Source organism: Bos grunniens, chromosome X (genome assembly GCF_055505025.1).
Source record: "Bos grunniens cultivar Pamir isolate PY7600 chromosome X, Bosgru_T2T1.0, whole genome shotgun sequence".
Taxonomy (NCBI): domain Eukaryota; kingdom Metazoa; phylum Chordata; class Mammalia; order Artiodactyla; family Bovidae; genus Bos; species Bos grunniens.
This window is the reverse complement of record NC_141194.1, coordinates 10,998,854-11,019,372: the sequence shown is the minus strand read 5'-3', so window position 1 is coordinate 11,019,372 and position 20,519 is coordinate 10,998,854. Positions and strand designations below refer to the sequence as shown.

General features: G+C 43.0%; 1 long non-coding RNA gene across 5 annotated transcripts in view; it reads right to left on the bottom strand.

The window, feature by feature from the left end:
• Positions 1-13,988, bottom strand: part of LOC147339774 (uncharacterized) — a 144,236-nt gene extending 130,248 nt beyond the window's left edge. For 4 of the 5 annotated variants that reach the window (XR_015159042.1, XR_015159041.1, XR_015159044.1 and 1 more), the window contains exons 1-2: positions 13,822-13,988; positions 11,952-12,076 (exon numbers count right to left, since the gene is read on the bottom strand). This is a non-coding gene — a long non-coding RNA (uncharacterized LOC147339774). Of the gene's footprint in view, positions 1-1,118; positions 1,459-11,951; positions 12,077-13,821 lie in introns of those variants that run through there. The other variant, XR_015159043.1, reaches the window with a different exon arrangement.
• Between the last annotated feature and the right edge of the window lie 6,531 nt (positions 13,989-20,519).

Sequence of the window (20,519 nt, the reverse complement as noted above, 5' to 3'; positions counted from 1 at the left end):
CAGATTGCTAACTCCAAATGAATAGAAACAGTGATTAATCTTGAAGATACGAGCTCGCCACTATTCATGTAACAGATGTCCGTTATGATGAGTTACACATTTGTTCCATGTTTACACTAAAATACAAAAAGAAGATTCAACTATTTTGTTAAAAAAAAGAAAGAAAAGAATGAATGGGGGAGGGGGGAGGTAGGGAATTAGAACATACTGGAAAGTGTTTATTCAGGTGCCAGGTTAGATGCGATCTTGACATGCAGTACGTCCACAGGGTGGCAGGTAAGGAGGCAGGGAGCGAGGGATAAGCTGGGGTAAACGTTCCTGGCTTCATGTCAGGGTGTGGATATTAACTCACTTCATCTCCCTTGGCTGACAGAAGCACTAAAGCCAAAACCGGCAATTTCATCAGCATCAGCTACACAGAAGATGGGATTTCAGAGGAAGGCGTGAGAAAAGGGAGACTGATGTATGTAATTTTATTCAAATAATTAAAAACAAAGTTGGCAGTCTATCTTCCTGTCAAGAAGAATAAATATCAGACTATGGAGTTGGAAGGCCAAGTGCAAGAGGCTTCCTGCTGCTCCATCTTAACTTGGGTCCAATACAAACTTTAGAGTTGACTCTTCACAAAAACATCCATTCAAAGTGATCTTCCTCTGTGCTTTTGCAGTTCCCCTGAGCAGAGCTAAGGCAGAGAAGAGGATACATGCCAGGGGTAAGTGTGGAGGGGGCTGCCTGACTAAGCCACGTGAGAGCTGATAGTTCCATAGCCACAAACACAGGGTTTGTATAACCCTGAGCTATTTCTCTAAAATATAAAAGGATGAGTGCAAGAGAAGTTTCCAGAACTTTCCTTTCTCTCATTATTTGATTCCTGTCCTCACAAGCCCAGAACTAAAGCAAAGCCTGCATTATAGTAGGAACTAAGTACGTATGTACACACACACACACACACACACACACACACACACATTTAAATGAACTAAATGAGCATGGGCTGGACTTCATGAAAGACATGTGCACATGGATTATATTTATCAATAGATTAATTACCTTACATATTTACAGGCTCAATGGGTTACAGCAGAGGCAGTATCACAAAAGTTAAAGAATCTTTTCTGAATGTTAAAACATGGCTGTAACGTGTACTGAACTATACCTCTCCAGAGTTTCTTTATTTTTAAAACAATTATTTATTTATTTTTGGCTGTGCTGGTCTGTCATGTGGCGCATAGGCTTTTTGCTGCTGTGTGCACTCCTCATTGTGGTGGCTTCTCTTGTTGCAGAGTACAGGCTCTAGGTGCTCAGGCTCAGTAGCTGTGGTACACAGGCTTAGTTGCCCAGCAGCATGTGGAATCTTCCCAGCCCAGGGATCAAACCCATGTCCCCTGCATTGGCAGGTGGATGCTTAACCACTGGACCACCAGGGAAGCCCCCAGAAGTTTCTTTTTAACAGCAACACTTTTAAGAAGAGAAAAGAAACTTCATTTTGTTATTTAATAAAGGGATGGGATCAGCAAGACCAGTCAGTAAAAAATGAATAATTTCAATAGACTCACTGAGAGTTTTGCTTTTAAAGCATTTTAATCACTATTCCTCTCTATTTCCAATAATGTATCATGTGCATGCTTAGTCATTTCAGTCATGTCTGACTCCTTGTGACCCCATGGACTATAGCCTGCCAGGCTCCTCTGTCCATGGGATTCTCCAGGCAAGAATACTGGAGTGGGTTGCCATTTCTTTCTGTATAAAACCTTTTCAACTGCTCCTAACATGTTGAATTTTAAGATGTGAAATACTCCACTTCTACATCTCAACCCTTCTTGTTATTATTTGAAGATTATGAGAGAAGGGAGCAATCCTCCTTGCATTTGTGACAGTCACAATTCCAATTAGAGACTGGAACTATCCTTCAGAAAATTCCTTGTGTTGATGAGATTTCTGGGAGCCAGTAAGGCAGCAAAAGCCTATCTGTCTACCTTAAGCAATGCAGGGAGAGACACACTGCAAAGGGAGCCAAAATAATTAAGGAATTCAGCTTACTAAAAATGACACATTGATGGTTCAAAAGGACACATGAACCTCAATGTTCACTGCAGCACTGTTTACAGTAGCCAAGACATTGAAGCAGTCTATCAACAAAGGAATGGATAGAGAAGATTAAATGAAAGTGAAAGTCACTCAGTCGTGTCTCTTTGCGACCCCATGGACTATACAGTCCATGGAATTCTCCAGGCCAGAATACTAGAGTCAGTAGCCATTCCCTTCTCCTATGGCTCTTCCCAACCTAGGGATCAAACCCAGGTCTCTTGCATTGCAGGCAGATTCTTTACCAGTAGAGTCACGAGAGAAGCCCAAGAATACTGGAATGGGTAGCCAATCCCTTCTCCAGCAGATCTTCCTGACCTATTAATCGAACCGGCATCCCCTGCATTGCAGGCAGATTCTTTACCAACTGAACTATCAGGGAAACCATAGAAGATGAGGTATATATATATACAATGGAGTATTACTCAGCCATAAAAAAAGAATGAAATAATGCCATTTGCAGCAACACAGATGGACCTAGAGATTATCATACTAAGTGAAGTCAGACAGAGAAATATTGTATAATATCCCTTATATAGTGAATCTAAAAAGAAATTATACAAATGAACTTACTTACAAAATGGAATGGGGGGAAGTGAGGAAGGATACTTATGAGGGGAAGAGGGAGGAGTTTGGGATGGATATGTATATGCTGCTATATTTAAAATGGATAATCAACAAGGACCTACTGTATAGCACAGGGAAATCTACTCAGCATTATATAGCAATCTAAATGAAAAAAGAACTTGAAAAAGAATAGATACGTGTATATAAATAACTCAGTCACTTTGCTGGTCACCTGAAACTATCACATTATTTGTCAACCATATGCCAATATTTTTAAAAAGTTTAAAATAAAAATTAATTTAAAAAAATAACCCATTGTAATGCCATGTTCAAAGTGTTAGTAAGTGGGTACTTGGAGCCAGATGAAAGAGTCTTATAGGCATTCTCCATCTCTCTGTCAAATAAAAGTGAGTATTTTTATGTAGTCTAATCCCAGCAAGTGAACCAAGTTGATGACAGAGAAAGGAAGCTTCCATTTTTGAAGAAAGTAGGAATTTCAAGAATATAGGGGTCAGCAAACTTTCTGTAAAGGGCCAAAGAGCAAATGTTGTTGGTTCTGTGTGCCACAGGACCTTTGCTGCAGATAACTATCACGATGGGGAAAGCTGCTGCTAAGTCGCTTCAGTCGTGTCCAACTCTGTTCGACCCCATAGACAGCAGCCCACCAGGCTTCACTGTCCCTGGGGTTCTCCAGGCAAGAACACTGGAGTGGGTTGCCATTTCCTTCTCCAGTGCATGAAAGTGAAAAGTGAAAGTGAAGTCGCTCAGTCATGTCCAACTCTTAGCGACCCCATGGACTGCAGCCTACCAGGCTCCTCCATCCGTGGGATTTCCCAGGAAAGAGTACTGGAGTGGGGTACCATTTCCTTCTCCAGATGGGGAAAGCAGTCATGGTCAAAAAAAAAAAAGGCAGAGCTGTGTTTCAATAAAACTTTACAAAGGTAGGTGACATGACAGGATGGATTTAGCTCACAAGCCAGAGTTTGCTGACCCCTGGGAAAAAAAAGTGGATGTCTCTCCAAAACAGACTGAAGATGCCAAACTTAAGGTCCCATTGAAAATTACAGTGCTTCTCATGCCCTGTACTTTTAAACCACGCTCAGCACCACCTACGTTTCTTCAGTGCATCTTCACCATCTTCCAATAGCGTGTTTCTTAAATAAATCAGAGATGCACTTCTCAAACTATCTGCATAAGCTTAGACTCGACCAAGAAAATAAAGTCATTCTAACCATCCCAGCAATAAAGAAGTATTAGGGCTTATATCAGGTTTGGAATATCTAGAGGTCAAGCAGGCCGATACCAAAATGAAAAAAAAAAAAAAGAAAATCACTACCAAAATGCAGGAAAGTAGACACTTGACTCCACCAGCCCATCCCAGTAATATGGGTGGTTACCAAAAGCTCTACAGAACTCTCCTCCAATATCCAAGAATTTATGAACACCCCCGGTTCCCCCCAGCAACTATCTCTGTCTACACCACCAAAGCATCTTGGTCTTCAACACTCCATAAAAAGCAACCGTGAGTCTTCTTCCTGCCCAACACGCAGCTGCAATCACCCCTGATCATAATAACTTCTATTTCTTTCATCTGAACAAAGCTCACGTTACTCTCTTTGGCAGACTCTAACTCCGGACCTAACAGAAGCAGAAGATATTAAGAAGAGGTGGCAAGAATACACAGAAGAACTGTACAAAAAAGATCTTCATGACCCAGATAATCATGATGGTGTGATCACTGACCTAGAGCCAGACATCCTGGAATGTGAAGTCAAGTGGGCCTTAGAAAGCATCACTACAAGCAAAGCTAGTGGAGGTGATAGAATTCCAATTGAGCTATTCCAAATCCTGAAAGATGATGCTGTGAAAGTGCTGCACTCAATATGCCAGCAAATTTGGAAAACTCAGCAGTGGCCACAGGACTGGAAAAGGTCAGTTTTCATTCCAATCCCAAAAAAAGGCAATGTCAAAGAATGCTCAAACTACCGCACAATTGCACTCATCTCACACGCTAGTAAAGTAACGCTTAAAATTCTCCAAGCCAGGCTTCAGCAATATGTGAACTGTGAACTTCCTGATGTTCAAGCTGGTTTTAGAAAAGGAAGAAGAACCAGAGATAAAATTGCCAACATCCGCTGGATCATGGAAAAAGCAAGAGAGTTCCAGGAAAGCATCTATTTCTGCTTTTTTGACTATGCCAAAGCCTTTGACTGTGTGGATCACAATAAACTGTGGAAAATTCTGGAAGAGATGGGAATACCAGACCACCTGATCTGCCTCTTGAGAAACCTGTATGCAGATCAGAAAGCAACAGTTAGAACTGGACATGGAACAACAGACTGGTTCCAAATAGGAAAAGGAGTACGTCAAGGCTGTATATTGTCACCCTGTTTATTTAACTTATATGCAGAGTACATCATGAGAAACGCTGGACTGGAAGAAACACAAGCTGGAATCAAGATTGCTGGGAGAAATATCAATAACCTCAGATATGCAGATGACACCACCCTTATGGCAGAAAGTGAAGAGGAACTAAAAAGCCTCTTGATGAAAGTGAAAGTGGAGAGTGAAAAAGCTGGCTTAAAGCTCAACATTCAGAAAACGAAGATCGTGGCATCCGGTCCCATCACTTCAGGGGAAATAGATGGGGAAACAGTGGAAACAGTGTCAGACTTTATTTTTCTGGGCTCTGAAATCACTGCAGATGGTGACTGCAGCCATGAAATTAAAAGACGCTTACTCCTTGGAAGCAAAGTTATGTGCAACCTAGATAGCATATTCAAAAGCAGAGACATTACTTTGCCAACAAAAGTTTGTCTAGTCAAGGCTATGGTTTTTTCTGTGGTCATGTATGGATGTGAGTTGGACTGGGAAGAAGGCTGAGCACCAAAGAATTGATGCTTTTGAACTGTGGTGTTGGAGAAGACTCTGGAGAGTCCCTTGGACTGCAAGGAGATCCAACCAGTCCATTCTCAAGGATTTCTTTAGAAGGAATGATGCTAAAGCTGAAACTCAAATACTTTGGCCACCTCATGCGAAGAGTTGACTTGTTGGAAAAGACTCTGATGCTGGGAGGGATTAGGGGCAAGAGGAGAAGGGGATGACAGAGGATGAGATGGCTGGATGGCATCACTGACTCGATGACGTGAGTCTCAATGAACTCCAGGAGTTGGTGATGGACAGGGAGGCCTGGTGTGCTGCGATTCATAGGGTCACAAAGAGTCAGACAGGAGTAAGCGACTGATATGAACTCCAGACCATACAGGGAAGAGAATTGGAAGGGATGCTGTGCCCACCTGCTCTTCAGCAGTGTAGAAGCGATCTTTAGAGGGGGCTGATGTCTATGGGGTCACACAGAGTCGGACACGACTGAAGTGACTTAGCAGCAGCAGCAATCATACCTACTTGACAATGGCTAGGCCACCACATTCCTCTCCTTGGTCAAGGCAGCATCCCTCCATCTCCCATTACCCCTTTTTAACTTTCAAATGAAATAAACAACATAGTGCTTCTGTCCTACTTGTTGCAGGGATTCCCTATCTGCCCCAAACTCACTCAAGCGTCCCCCACAAATGGAGCCACCAAGTCCTGTTTGTTATTTTATCCACAAACAGTTGATGACTGTCCTTTAGTTTAATCACAATAGCTCTTTCCCTGGTGGCTCAGATGGTCAAGAATTAGCCCGCAATGCAGGAGACCCTGGGTGCAATCTCTGGGGCAGGCAGATCCCCTGAAGGAGGAAATGGCAACCCACTCCAATATTCTTGCCTGGGAAGTCCCATGCACAGAGGAGCCTGATGGGCGGCAGTCCATGGGGTCTCAACGAGTCAGACACGATGGAGTGACTAACACCTTCACTGGGCAATGTAAAAACTGAAATATGGGTTTCACTCACTCATTATTCCATAACAGTGGGAAGGAGGATGGATTTTATTGATATATACAGATATATCCCTATCAAAACAGGAAGAAAAATGCCTTAATACAACCCTCATTTCTACAACTGGTCACATGGCCACTCTTAGTTCTTACACCTGTCTCTTTTATTACTCACAGGGAGTGGCATACACCCAGAATACTCAAGTAGCATCACCATAGATTAAGGAAATCCAGCTGGGATCTTGGGCTTCCCTGGTGGCTCAGAGGTTAAAGCGTCTGCCTGGAATGTGGGAGACACTGGTTTGATCCCTGGGTCGGGAAGATCCCCTGGAGAAGGAAATGGCAACACACTCCAGTACTCTTGCCTGGAGAATCCCATGGAAGGAGGAGCCTGGTAGGTTACAGTCCATGGGGTCGCAAAGAGTCAGACATGACTGGGTGACTTCACTTCTTCTTCTTAGCTAGAATCTGCCACCCACCCGCCATCATCAGGTGCCTGCCTTGCCTTGTGCATGAGTCCAGCCTTGGTTTCTCCAGCTCCTGGGCTCCCCCCCCAACAGAGCCCACAGTCTCACCCTCGCTAGTGACCCACTTTTTGGCAACTCCCTGGCTCAAGGGAGGCAAAGAGATTAGAACTCGGTGAGCCAAGGAAAGGAGCAAAGCCCATCCAGGCTGCCATGTTTCTAAATCCACATGCTCCTCCTACCCCCATGTTTTAACCTTTAAATCTGGTCTCTGGTCTTCTGCTGCTGCTGCTGCTGCTAAGTCGCTTCAGTCGTGTCCGACTCTTTGCGACCCCATGGACTTGCAGCCTACCAGGCTCCTCTGTCCATGGGATTTTCCAGGTAAGAGTACTGGAGTGGGGTGCCATCACCTTCTCTGCTCTGGTCTTCTAGATGGGTACAAAAGTGAACTTCACCTTCAGTTACTATCATCTCTTTCTTTCTCTTTTCCTCTCTTCCCTTCTTCCCCTCTCTCCCCTCTCTTTCTCTGAAATCTGCTAGATTTTAGAGAGTGTATCTTCATTAAATTACACCTAAAAGGCATGGATTAACTCTCTTTGATCTAAGCTGGGTAGCTGAGTTGATTACAGACTGGGGTTCGTGGATTTAGATTCGGCATGAACACATTTTGCTTTGTACCAAGGAAAAGCCTGTTTCAGAACTTCAAAGTCTAACTCCCCTAGCCAGCCAGCTCTCAAATATGTGCTGGTGGTCAAGGGCAAGGATAATGTGTGTGATGGTTCAGTGCAAGCACTACCCCCAGCCCTAAGAAACTGATAGAGACACCTTCTCCTTAATGACAGGTGTTTTAATGGGCAAGGGATAATGAGGTTTTCCTTTAAAAAAAAAAAAAGGAAATAAAGGTCAAAAGGTTAATATCATCTGAATAAGCTTTGCCAATAAAAGCCCCCACAATATCCAGTTAAGAATACCAGTTTCCAAATCCTCTCTCATTCTTTCCACCCTCCCTCCCCACATGTGTGTACCCCCATATACACACCCACACGTGGGCACACACACAATAATCAAAGAATTATGGAAGACAGGTCAAATGGATTTCAACTAGTATAAGGGTTGGTTAAAGGGTCAGAAGGACCCGAGTTCCAGTCTTGCTCTGCCCTTACTGTGATTCCCTTATCATGTTATTTAACATCTGTAAGCATCAATTTTCTCCATTAGTAAAGTGTGGATAATTTTAATTTTCTGAAGAAAATTATCACCAACTTTGAATGAGGTGAAATGGGCTGTGGCATGACCTTTTAAAATCTTACTGGAGCACTAACCTGCCTACTGAAGAGTTAATTATCTAGGGAACATATGTCTGTTTGACTTTCTTTTATTTGATTAGAATTCACATGCTCTGAAGTCATATGTTAATACATCGATTTTTATCCAGTGGTAAAGATAACCTCAAAGGTTATGGTTTTATTGCCCTGTAGGATTTTAACCAGGGCAATATTATTCTAACATGCTATTTTCCCCTCAAAATGTCTATAAATATTGAATTCTTCAAAATGCCCATGGCATCATCATAACCCTCTTAGGGTTCCCATCATTAATGAGCTGAATAAATTCTTCACAGGCATTCATTCTCTATTTGTGTGAGACTCCTGTTTTTAGCTCTTTAAAAATTACATGCCAATAGTACCTATGTCATGAAGTTGTTATGAGAATTAAATAAAATAATGCAAAAAAGCAATTAATAAGGCCCTGATATTTTAAGCAGTTAATGAATATTAACTATTATTATTAGCTGTAATTAAATGCAGTATGATGCACAGGAAATAAAAAATGTAGCATATTAACTTCTCCCAGAGATACCTATGCAGTTAAAACAAAAATAAAGAAAATATTCATTTAATATTCAGCTTCACCTTGATCTCCCTTGGGACTTTTGAATCCTCTAGAATCTAGCCCAGTGAATTAAACTTTTGAACTAATAGCCATTTTCATGGATGATGCCAGCCCTTATAATTGGGTGGCTCTACAACTGTGTATAGAATAAAGAATCTGTTCCACAAAGAAAAAGAATTTCCCCACTTCACCTGGTCAATAGTAGATAATAAAATTAAAGTTGGGATTAAAGTAAAAATAATTTTTCTTCTCCATCCTCCTTTGATATACCCAATTATTATTCCTCATTTTATTTCCTTCAATTTTAGTGGGTTATTTTCTCTGGCTTTTTCCCCATAAGTTTTTAATGGCTACATCCCTATCTTCTTTTGTCTGATTTCATTCAGTAACTGCCAAAAATAATGGTGTTTGCTCACACAAAAAAAGCCAGTTCCTCTAATTTCACTATGATTTTGGTTGCCTTTCATACACAAACGGCTTTTTCAAATTATAAATTCTCAAAAAGCAAACTCAGATCATTTTTAGTTTTTGTTTTTCGAATTTTTTGTTTGTTTGTTTATCCATTTTTTAGAACTTGGCATAGGAGTTAAACCAGCTTTGGCTCAGAGGAACCAACTGAATTGAGTAATTCTATAAGTGTTGAAACAACACTTCAGAAGCAACACATAACCTTTCCATAGTGATGTCGAGAGAAGAATAAAAAAGCATCTATAAAAATAAACACAAGTACTGGGGCACACAATTTCCACAGAGAAGTACAAGGGCAACAAAAGGAACTGGGATTTACTCTGAACTGTACACAAACCACAGAGAGCCTGGGTCATCAAATACTTTTTAAAAACCTTCAAACACTGAAACACAATGCAGAAACCTACTGCACTCATTTAAAAAAGCAAACAAGGGAACACAGGGACTTAAATCAAGATTAAACACTCAGCTGTTGTTCCCTTCCAGTGAACCGAAGAAGAGCCAGTTGAATTTGAAAGAAAGTGAAGAAGATAAATAACACACGTAGTACTCAACAGTTCTATCTGCAGAGCTTACTCATGTGCCTAGACATGATCAGACATTTTATACACACACACACTTCAGATACATACTCACGTGTGTTATGTTGTGTTGTCTACCTGTCTGTTTCATTTACTGATTTATTCATACCAACACACATTTCCTAGCCTTTGAAATGGGTGAATACCACCACTAAGCAAGTGAAGAAATCAGCTGAGGCAGCCCTCCTGCATGACGACTCTCGTCCCTGCCTACTCCAAGTGTGGTCCCTACATCAGTAGCACCACCTGGGAGCTTGTTAGAGATGCAGAGTCTCAGACTGCACCCCAGATCTCGTGAATCAATACCAAGATTTTAACCAGATTCCCTGGTGGTCTGTATGTACAAATTCAAGTCTGAGAAGGACTGCCCTAGATCCACGCTACCCAGTACAAGCGGTGATGAGCCACTTGTCTATTCAACTGACATTTGATTGGTGAGACTGAGAAACTGCCTTATTATAATTATTAAAATATAAATCTAAAATATAATACTTTATTCCATTACTGGAATACTTCTAAATATGTTGGGAACAACTCTAATACATGAATCTAAATACAGATCAAGTATTTCCGATGAAAACTTAGTATCTGAATTGAGAAAGTGCTCTAAATGTAAAATACACACCAGATTTCAAAGACCTAGCATGAAAAAATGTATGCAACATGGGTCACGTTTTCTAGAATGATTCGAGGTTAAAATACAATTTCAGATATGTTGAGTTAAAAAGTTCACGTGCTTCTCTTTTACTTTTAAAAATATGACCACTGGAACATAATGCCTCAGGTATTATTTCTACTGGACAGTACTGCTTTGGATCCACGGGTCTCAAACTCTAAAACTACTGCTGCCTGGGTTTCAATCCCAGAGATTCTGGTGAAATTGGTCTGGGGTGACCCTGGGCGTTAGAATTTTTAAATGCTCGCTGGTGATTCTATTGAGCTGCCAAGATTGAGAACCACCACCCCAAGTTAATACAGATTCATTAATCCTAACTGATAAATAATGACCTCCTAAGGACCTTATGTCTTCTAAGAGCTTCCATCATTCCTCAACTCAAAGGTGGAACTGGAGAAGAACTGTACTGCCTATTTTTTACCTGGAGGGCAAAAGCATCCCCACGGGTGTTATCAGGGCCAGAGGCTAGATGAGATTATTCTACCTCAACTCCAGGCAGAATCAGACAAACCAAAAGACACGAAAATCGAGGTCCTCTCAGTTATCTCCAGAAATCCATCTCTGGCAATTCCAGCAATTCGTTTCCATATCCAATGCACTGGGTCTCCGACTTCTCTGTGCTTAGAATAATTCCTTGCATAGTTTGTTTAAAAGCAGAATTTCTGGCCCTGAGTGAGTCCCAGAACTCTGCGGTAGGGTGACAAACCACCCAGGATTGCCCAGACTGTCCCATTTGGGTTTCTAGCACCACATCCTGGGCCAACCAGCCCAGAAGGACATCTTACCCCGGCGTAGTGCGTGTGTAACAAGTGGTCCAAGTGACCACTGTAGACACCAAGTGTGCAGTTGGAGAACCATGCTGAGAAACATGGGTTGTTGAATATTTTCTAGTGACATCCTTTCTGGATTAACCAACTGCCCTAAAAAGCAGCCATTGAAGGGACACAAATAGTTCAGCAAATAACTACTGGAGAAAAGCTCTCACCTAATGAAATTTATCAGTAAATTATGTAAACCTGTATGCAAGAGCAGCCACCAAAGAGGTCACCCTGATAGCTTTAAAGGGAATGATTTCAATGTCAAGAATTCAGCAGCTAGGAGCTGGGGAGGCCAAGTCAGTGTATGGCATGAAGGCATGTCAACCTGAAGTTTGATCACTGCTTCTGTCATTTGCTAGCTGTGTGACTTTGGTGAAGTTCCTTGACCTCTCTGTGCCTGACTGTTTTCATCTGGGATGATGAAATGAGTCATTCATACCAACAGTGAAGCTTAGCCATGAGAGTAAAAAACAATGCGTGGGGCAGACATATTCCAGTCGAGGGACATTCTATAACATACCTGACCAGTTCTCCTCCAAACTGTCAGGGTCTTGAAAAGCAAGGAGAGCCCGACCAACCATCACAGCCAAGGGAAGCTCCAGGGGACAGGATGATCTACTGTCATGTGGCATCCTGGATGGCACTCTGGAACAGAAAAAGGACATTAGATAAAAACTAACAAACTTCCGGGACGTCCCTGGAGTTTCAGTGGTTAAGACTTCACCTTCCAGTGCAGGGGGGTGGGTTCAATCCCTGGTTGGGGAACTAAGATCCCACATGCCTCACTGTGCTGCCAAAAGATTCAAATATATAAATAAAAGGAATACGAAGAGGAAAGCCTTATTTGGAAACAAAAAAAATTCAAATCAAGAATGAATGTTAATATTAATATTAATGTATCAAAATTGGTTTACTTCTTGTGACAAATGCACTATACTCATGGGAGACAAGAATAGGACAAACTGAGTGTGCCGCTATGGGAACTCTGTATGCCTTTACAACTTTTCAGTAGATCTAAAACAACTCTAATTTTAAAGGTTTATTATAAAAAAAAAAAAAAGTGCCTAGCATGGTAGCACACAGGTCAGAATTACACAGTTAACCATAGTCACTATTATTGTGAACTATACATGATGGATGATGTGTGTGTGTGTGTCTGTGTGCATGTGTGCACTTAGTTGCTCAGCAGTGTCCGACTTGTTTGTGACCCCATGGATGGTAGCTGGCCAGGCTCCTCTGTCCATGAGATTCTCTAGGCAAGAATACTGGAGAGGGTTGCCATTTCCTCCTCCAGGGGATCTTCCCCACCCAGGAATCGAACCCACATTTCCTGCATTGGCAGGTGGGTTCTTTACCACTGAGCCACCTAGGAAGCCCTATTATGGATGATACCAAAGGAAAAACAAGCATCTTGATCCAACATTTTCATGAGAAACTAGGAGCTTGAAACCTCAGAGATGGGTTGAGAGAAGATGAGAGGGAATATGCAGAAGCCATAAAGATGGCTTCTGTCATCTACAGCCAGTCCCCGGCCTGTAACTCCTGTCACATGACCCTGCTGCTTTTCTCCCTGATATTGCTCAGAGGCTGTCATTACTTTCTTCACTCAAATGTTCCCAGTTCTGAGCCCAAACTCCTGTACCCCTCTGCCTGTGCACACACATGCCAGCTAGAGGGTCAGCATCAAAGAGTAGAGGAAAACCACTATGGACTAGCCAGAGGTGTCTCAGATGGTAAAGAATCTGTCTGTAATGCAGGGGACCCAGGTTCGATCCCTGGGAAAAGAAGATCCCCTGGAGAAGGAAAAGGCAACACGTTCCAGTATTGTTGCCTGAGAAATCCCATGGACAGAGGAGCCTGGCATGGCTAAGCAACTAATACTTTCACTTCACAGAAGCAGAACCCTTTTCAGCCGTGTTTTCTCCTCCAAGCCTCCTTGCAGCTCCTCTACCTCTCAAAAAATAAAAGCACACAAGCCAATAAATGCAAATACCACCACTCCACTGACCGAGTAACCTCGCTTGGTGGGGGCGGGGAAGGCCTCACCCTCGGGGTCCCGTTATACTTGCAAATACAGGTGGTAGAGCTTAAACGAATACTTTAATATATTTACTCGGACTATACTGTACCTTGTGTTTCGATTTCATTTAAGCTTCAGGAAAAAAAAAAAGCTGTTAGATAAGCAGAGCAGATGTTTTTACCCCCATTTGAGTGATGTAAAAATTTTTCCAGAGAAAGGAAGGAAGGAAGGGAGGGCGGGAAGAAAGAAATTTCAGGAGACAAGCTGATTCATACAGTTAATTTGTGGGTCCCTGTATTAAGCTATTGGGGCTGCCCTTATAAAATATCACGGGCTAGGGGGCTTAAACAACAGAAATTGGTTTCCTCACAGTTCTGAAGTCTGCAAGTCTCAAAGCAAGGGGCCGTCAGGGTGGGTTTCTGGTACAAACTCTCTTCCTGGCGGCAGATGGCCACTTTTGCTGCATCCTCTCTGGTGGAGAAGGAAGGGGCTGGGTTTCTTCTTCCTCTTCCAAGAACACCAGGACTAGCAAATTAGCACCTCTCTCAGCTGACCTCACTTAACTTTAATTACCTTCTCAAAAAAAAAAAAAAAAGGAAAAACCCTTCTCCAAAGGCAGTCACAGCTGAACCTAGGACTTCACCATTGAATTTGGCCGGGGTGGGGGAGGGAGGGGGCGGGTGTGTAGGTGTGTTAGTCGCTCAGTCGTGTCCGACTCTTTGCGACCCCATGGACTGTAGCCCACCAGACTCCTCTGTCCATGGGATTTCCCAGGCAAGAATACAGGAGTGGGTTGCCACGTCCTTCTCCAGGGGATCATCCTTACCCAGGGATCAAACACGGGTCTCCAGCACTGCCGGCAGATTCTTTACCGTCTGAGCCACCGGGGAAGCCTGGCGGGTAGGGAAGGGTACCCCCCAAAACTCAATTCCATCCATAAAAGGGTGCTCTCTGACAAGGGACAGAAGAATTCATCGGATGACAGGGATGAGCTAACTCTTAGAGGACGGGAAGAACAACCAATTGGACTAGAGGTCAGCTCACTCTGGCCATCGGGTCAAATTCAAAGGTCATCTTTGTTAAGTCAAGAAGCTTTTATTGGACCTCCATCATGCCCATTCATCTGCATTTTGCCCAGGGCTGCTTTCCCGCTAGGCTGGCTGAGTAGACTAAGGGCTCCTGAAGCCCCAAATATGAGCTTTCCTGTCCTTTAAAGAAAAAGTGCACCAGCTCCTGGGTTAGACCAATCTGTGATAGTTGGTGCCATCTGCAAGATGCCTCCTTAGATCAGTAATCCCGCCAGTTCACTGGGAGCAAAAGTGCCTTCCAGAGTCACAGCCCACAGGCACGGAGCTCAAGAGAAGAACTCGATCGAGGGCACAGAAGGTTCATGAGACTGGAAAAGACTTCCAGGCCACCCCACCGCAGGGCCTAGGGCTTTTCTCTTAGACCTTGGAACTGTGTGTTGGTATCAGCCCTCAGCACTGTGGCTTCTGACAACTCTCTCATCCTTACAGACTCTTGCCGCTCAGGCCCCGAATGCCACGGCTGTTTCCAGTCACACCTTATCAGTGCTGGCTGTGAGTTATTGTAGGCGTTCAGTTTCTTGAAGTTTTATTTTGTTTCAGTTTTGCATGTGTTTTGTATGATTAGGGTTTCCATAGAAAGCAGATCACTTGAATTAAGGGAGTCTTGCAAATAATTACAGAGACCTTAAGGGGTTTCCAGGGAAAATCTCGGGACTGTTAGTCCCAGATGCAATTGTGGGTCCTTTTCATTATTAGACAGTATGTTCCCTTTTCTTTTCAGCATCTGATATTGAAGTCATGGTGTTTTCCTTACTGTATTGATTATAACCCGGGTTCCTTTTTATAGAGACATTTGTCAATAGAAAACAGTTCTTAGATCCTCTTTGAATTAGTAGAGACATTCCCCAAATTATTTACTCAAGAATCCAGAGCCTTCTCATTAGGCCTATGGTAGAATTTAAGGAGGCAAAACTACAATTGGGATTAATTACACTGTTGGCAAATGGATCTTATTATTTGACTTATTGATCTTCCTGTCCATACAGACAGATCATTTGCATGTAGATTCCTGCTGCTTTAGTCTGTCCAGTATCACTTGCTCTGAGGGACATCCTGTCTCCCATTGCATGTGGTTGTAATCAACTGCAACACTCCAGGCTGCCCGCAAATCATATTACCCTGTTCTACCCCTCGACATAGTCATCGATCCAAAAGAAAGTATGTGACCTGATAGGAGCTGATTAACCAGGATGTTAAAGAAGCTCTGAGAGAGGCTGTCACACAGAAGGACACCAGGCTGAGAGAGGGAGGCAGAGTCCCCAGATCCAGCCCTTCCTGAAGCCTTACCCAGCCCTGGACTTCCTAGGGATGTGGACCAATAAATTCTTTTTTCTGTTTGACTAATTCCAGTTGGGCTTCTCACTCAAAGCCCCAAATGTCCTCACTGATATAACACACTTCCAGATAGACTTTTAAGTATTCTCAGGAATATGCATCGCAACTTTCAGAGGGTGCAGGGCACTGAGCACTGGGATCCATGAGTCCTAATCCCAGCTGCAGCCTTAGAACTCCCAGGCCTTCCCTCTGCCAGCTTCAGGGGCTTTAGAAATGGAGAACCTATGGGACATGGGATGCAACCCAGTTTCTTGGGTATATTGGGTTGGCCAAAAGTTTGTTTGGGTTTTTGTAACAAGGAGATCAAACCAGTCAATGCTAAAGGAAATTAACCCTAAATATTTATTGGAAGGACTGATGCTGAAGCTGAAGCTCCAATACTTTGGCCACCTGATGCAAGGAGCCAACTTATTAGAAAAGGCCCTGATGCTGGGAGAGATTGAGGGCAGGAAAAGAAGGGGATAACAGAGGATGAGATGGTTGGATGGCATCACTGACTCGATAGACATGAATTTGAGCAAGCTCCGGGAGGATGGTGAAGGACAGGAAAGCCTGGCGTGCTGCAGTCCATGGGGTCGCAAAGAGTCGGACAGGACTGAGCAACTGAACAATAACACCTGAATGAACTTTTTGCCAACCCAGTATTTATGCCTTCTCTTATGCACAAAAGTGCATTCTGGACTTGCTTTTTTAAATTCCATTTCTCCCTGACCTTTGGCCCTTCTTGGCGTGGAAGCCGGACAAAATCCATGAGCATGTAACACTGATGGTATCAATCTTGGGAAAGAAGGGAAGACCAAGCAGGTGTGTGGCTGGACCCCCAACATTGATAATGCTTGACAGAGTGGTCAGGCTAACGTCTGGGGCCGGGGTTGGATGCCAATCCTACCAGTGGTCCCACGCACCACAGAGGTAACCAGGAAGGAGAGATAAAACTCACAGTCCACCACCAAGTGGCTGCAAAATTACCCCTTCAGTGAAGACCCATGTTTTTCTCCTTTGTTTTCCAGAAGATAAGTTTCTAAACCCATCTAAAGTCTGCCTCACTAGATTCTTTAACTGTCGCCTGAAGTGTTAGTTATGACTCCGTTTCTGGAGATAAACTCTACAACCTCCCTCCTCCCCCAGGAAAGTTCCTGACCGAGGCCCATCCACACCAGCCAAAATTCTGATCCAAGTGACTGGCAGTTACCTAAATGCCAGTGATATTGGGCACTTACATGTGTTTGCAGGTCATGATAAATAAGTACCCTTCTTTGTTGTCTTGTTTCTTTGCAGTTTACCTTGGCTTCTTCTGTTTCAAACTGATAGAACTAAAGTCAGTTTTTAAAACGCATGGGGAAGGGAAAACTCTTTAGGTTAAAGGCGGTCCGCCAAGGTGCTAATTCCATCTTTGGTAGGTTTTTCCCAGGACTGTGTTCCTCATCCAGGAATTTCCCTGAGCTTGGTGGTTCACTGGTCCAAATTCCAGCTTTGAATATATAAACCAGCTGAAGTGCTGGGTTGCCCCAGGGACTAGCAGGCAGTTTCTGAACTTCCATCGCCCCCCAGTGGCAATTTCTTAAATCTTTGTGTTAGTTACTCAAAAGAATTTAGGTTATGCCTTTTCCCTCCAAAGTCATCTAAAAACAAAAAAAATTTTTTTTTAAATCTCATACTGCAGATTTTCAAATGTTTGTGTGGAGATGTGTTAGTAATGTCGAGTTTATAGCTGCTGTTTCACAGGGTCATAGATTCATGCAATCGACAAGAATCATGCAATTGACAGATCTCACCAATTAGGATGCCCTTAGGAAAAAATTCTTACCTATCACAGCTGTAGAGTCCAATATTAAAGTGATTACCCCAAATGAGTTTTTTTTTTTAATTGAGAGGATCCATATTTGGGTTTCCACTTTTCTGAGTCAATTAAAACACTGTCATTATGATTTCTAAACTCATGCTATCCCTTTGTAAACTTTTCCACCATAAAATGTTTTGTAAGATTGTCTGAGAAGGTGAGAAAACATTTAAAGCCAAAAACTATGAAGGTTTTGGAACTATATATATATATATATAAACTTTGTAAAAGCCAACCTCAAACCCATACAAATAACTAGAAATTATCACTATCAGGTTGTCAAGACCTGTAGCAGATGAATTAAGACACGAAGTAGCAGAATCAAAGGAATAAAAAAGTTTTAGTGATTTCAAACCTCAACCAGATGAAACTCAGCAATAGGTGACAGAGTTGCCCTGGGTCATTGCATAGAGAAGTTTAATGATCCTGAAGAGTCTTTCCATGGTCAGTAGGCACATTTAATCCATCTACCCCCATCCACCCACCCATCACCCCATCCCCTTATCCATTTACCCACCGACCCATCAGTCCATCCCCCCATTCATCCATTCAGACAGGTTTAGAAAGATACTGTGTGGAAAACAAAAGAGAAAAAAGTGTTTCTTCACTGCAAGAATAACTTTGCATCCACTTGGTCATGTGCTGTGGGCTTTGTTTCTCTTTCCTGATTACCTCCATCCAACCATCTATAGATTAGGTATGTGCCAGATGTTCTGTGACATACCAAGGCGAGAAGATGGATAAGATGTACTACCTGCTGTCATGGTTTTCAAAGCAAATGAGACTTTCAAGATTTTTTTCAATATGGTCTTTATTCTAAGGCTTCATTCTCAGAGAAGGTGGAAATAACCAGCACCAAACCAATACCTTTTGAAAAGACCTTGAGCAGGTAGCATCAAGAAGCCTAGAGACCTAGTCAGCCTTGACTGCGTGGGTTAGAGATGAGAACTCTGCCCTCCATAGCCACTGAATGTTTTCTCTGAAGAACAAAATGTAGGCTCTGTGGGATTCTAAAAACACAAACTATTTTGAGATAGAGAGCAAGTATATGTATGGAACAGCTGAAGAATATTTTTATGGCATCATAAGCTCACAGCCTCATGTCAAATACAGTCAATGCTTTTTGATGGCTGGTATAAAGTGGTTTTTTTTCACCTCATGTTTGAGCAAAGGGGGAAGTGGAATTTCAGAAACCAAGTCCAGACTGAAGAGGCTTATTTTCAACTCATAAAAGGGAAGGTTCTTGCCTCCCTACCCTAGCAGTGGAGTTATTACTTCGGCTTATTTTTTCCAATCACAGTAAATTCTTTGGGTTCACCACCTGCTAGACCCCACCCCCACTCTGCTTTTAAATTAGAAGCCGGGTTTATAGTCCTTTAAATAATACTGACCTTGTGCTGACCCCCTACACATCAAGCATTCCTGCCACTCCTAAATCCGGAGTGGAAGTGTGTGCCCTTCAGCTTCCTTTACTCAGATCCTGACTTCTTTCCAGCCAGAACATTCTCCTCCTCTGGCCACCTGCTTCCCTCACCTTTACAGGATTAATTTCATCAAATCTCTTTTGCTCAAGTATCCTGAATCCTGGTGATCTAAGGGCCTCATTGTTAGTGCCAAAGTCTATCATTTCTCCCTTTTTCATGTCTAGCATAATATCTTGCACGTGTGTGTGTGTGTTACGCTCAGCCATGTCCAACTCTTTGCAACCCCATGGACTATAGCCCACCAGGCTCCTCTGTCCATGGAATTCTCCAGGCCAGAATACTGCAGTGGGTTCCCATTCCCTTTTCCAGGGGATCTTCCCAACCCAGGGATTGAACCCAGGTCACTGGGCTTACCTGATAGCTCAGTTGGTAAAGAATCTGCCTGCAATGCAGGGGACCCCAGTTCGATTCCTGGGTCGGGAAGATCTGCTGGTGAAGGGATCGGCTACTCACTCCAGTATTCTTGGGCTTCCCTTGTGGCTCAGCTGGTAAGGAATTCATCTGCAATGTGGAAGACTAGGGTTCGATCCGTGGATTGGGAAGATCCCCTGGAGAAGGGAAAGGCTACCCACTCCAGTATTCTGGCCTGGAGGATTCCATGGATTATACAGTCCATGGGGTCGCAAAGAGTCGGACACGACTGAGGAACTTTCACTTTCACTCCTGCACTACATATTCTTTACCATCTGAGCCATCACGGAAGCCCCCTGCACATAGTAGGTGCTTAATAATTTGTTAAAAGCAAGGGAAGGGGGAATAGCAGGGGGAGAAAGACAGAAGGAAGGAGGAAAGACAGAAGGAAGAGAGAGAGTGAGGGAGAAGAGAAAATAATAAAGAAAGAAGTGAAAGGGAGAGTAAAGCATTCTTTTGCAAGGACCTACTATCTCTCTGGGCTCCCCTGCTGGCTCAGTGGTAAAGAATCCACCTTCCAATGCAGGAGATGCGGGTTCGATCCCTGGTTCAGGAAGATCCTCTGGAGAAGGAAATGGCAACCCACTCCAGTATTCTTGCTTGGAGAATCCCATGGACAGAAGCCTGGTGGGCTACAGTCCACAGGGTGGCGAAAGAGTTGGATATGACTTAGCAACTAAACAATAACAAGTTATCTCTCTAATAAGCACCACCCACCAATTAAATACCCACTTTTTCTTAATGAATGTCCTAAGCAAACTTTTGAAGTTTTTTCAGTGATTTGACTTTACACAAATGTAATCTCTTAGAGTTAATACTTTAAAGTGATGCTTTTCAGTGTTTTCTTGTGGTCCTTTGGGGTAAAGACTGACCTGTTCTCTGTTAAAATAAAACAATGCAACACCACCCC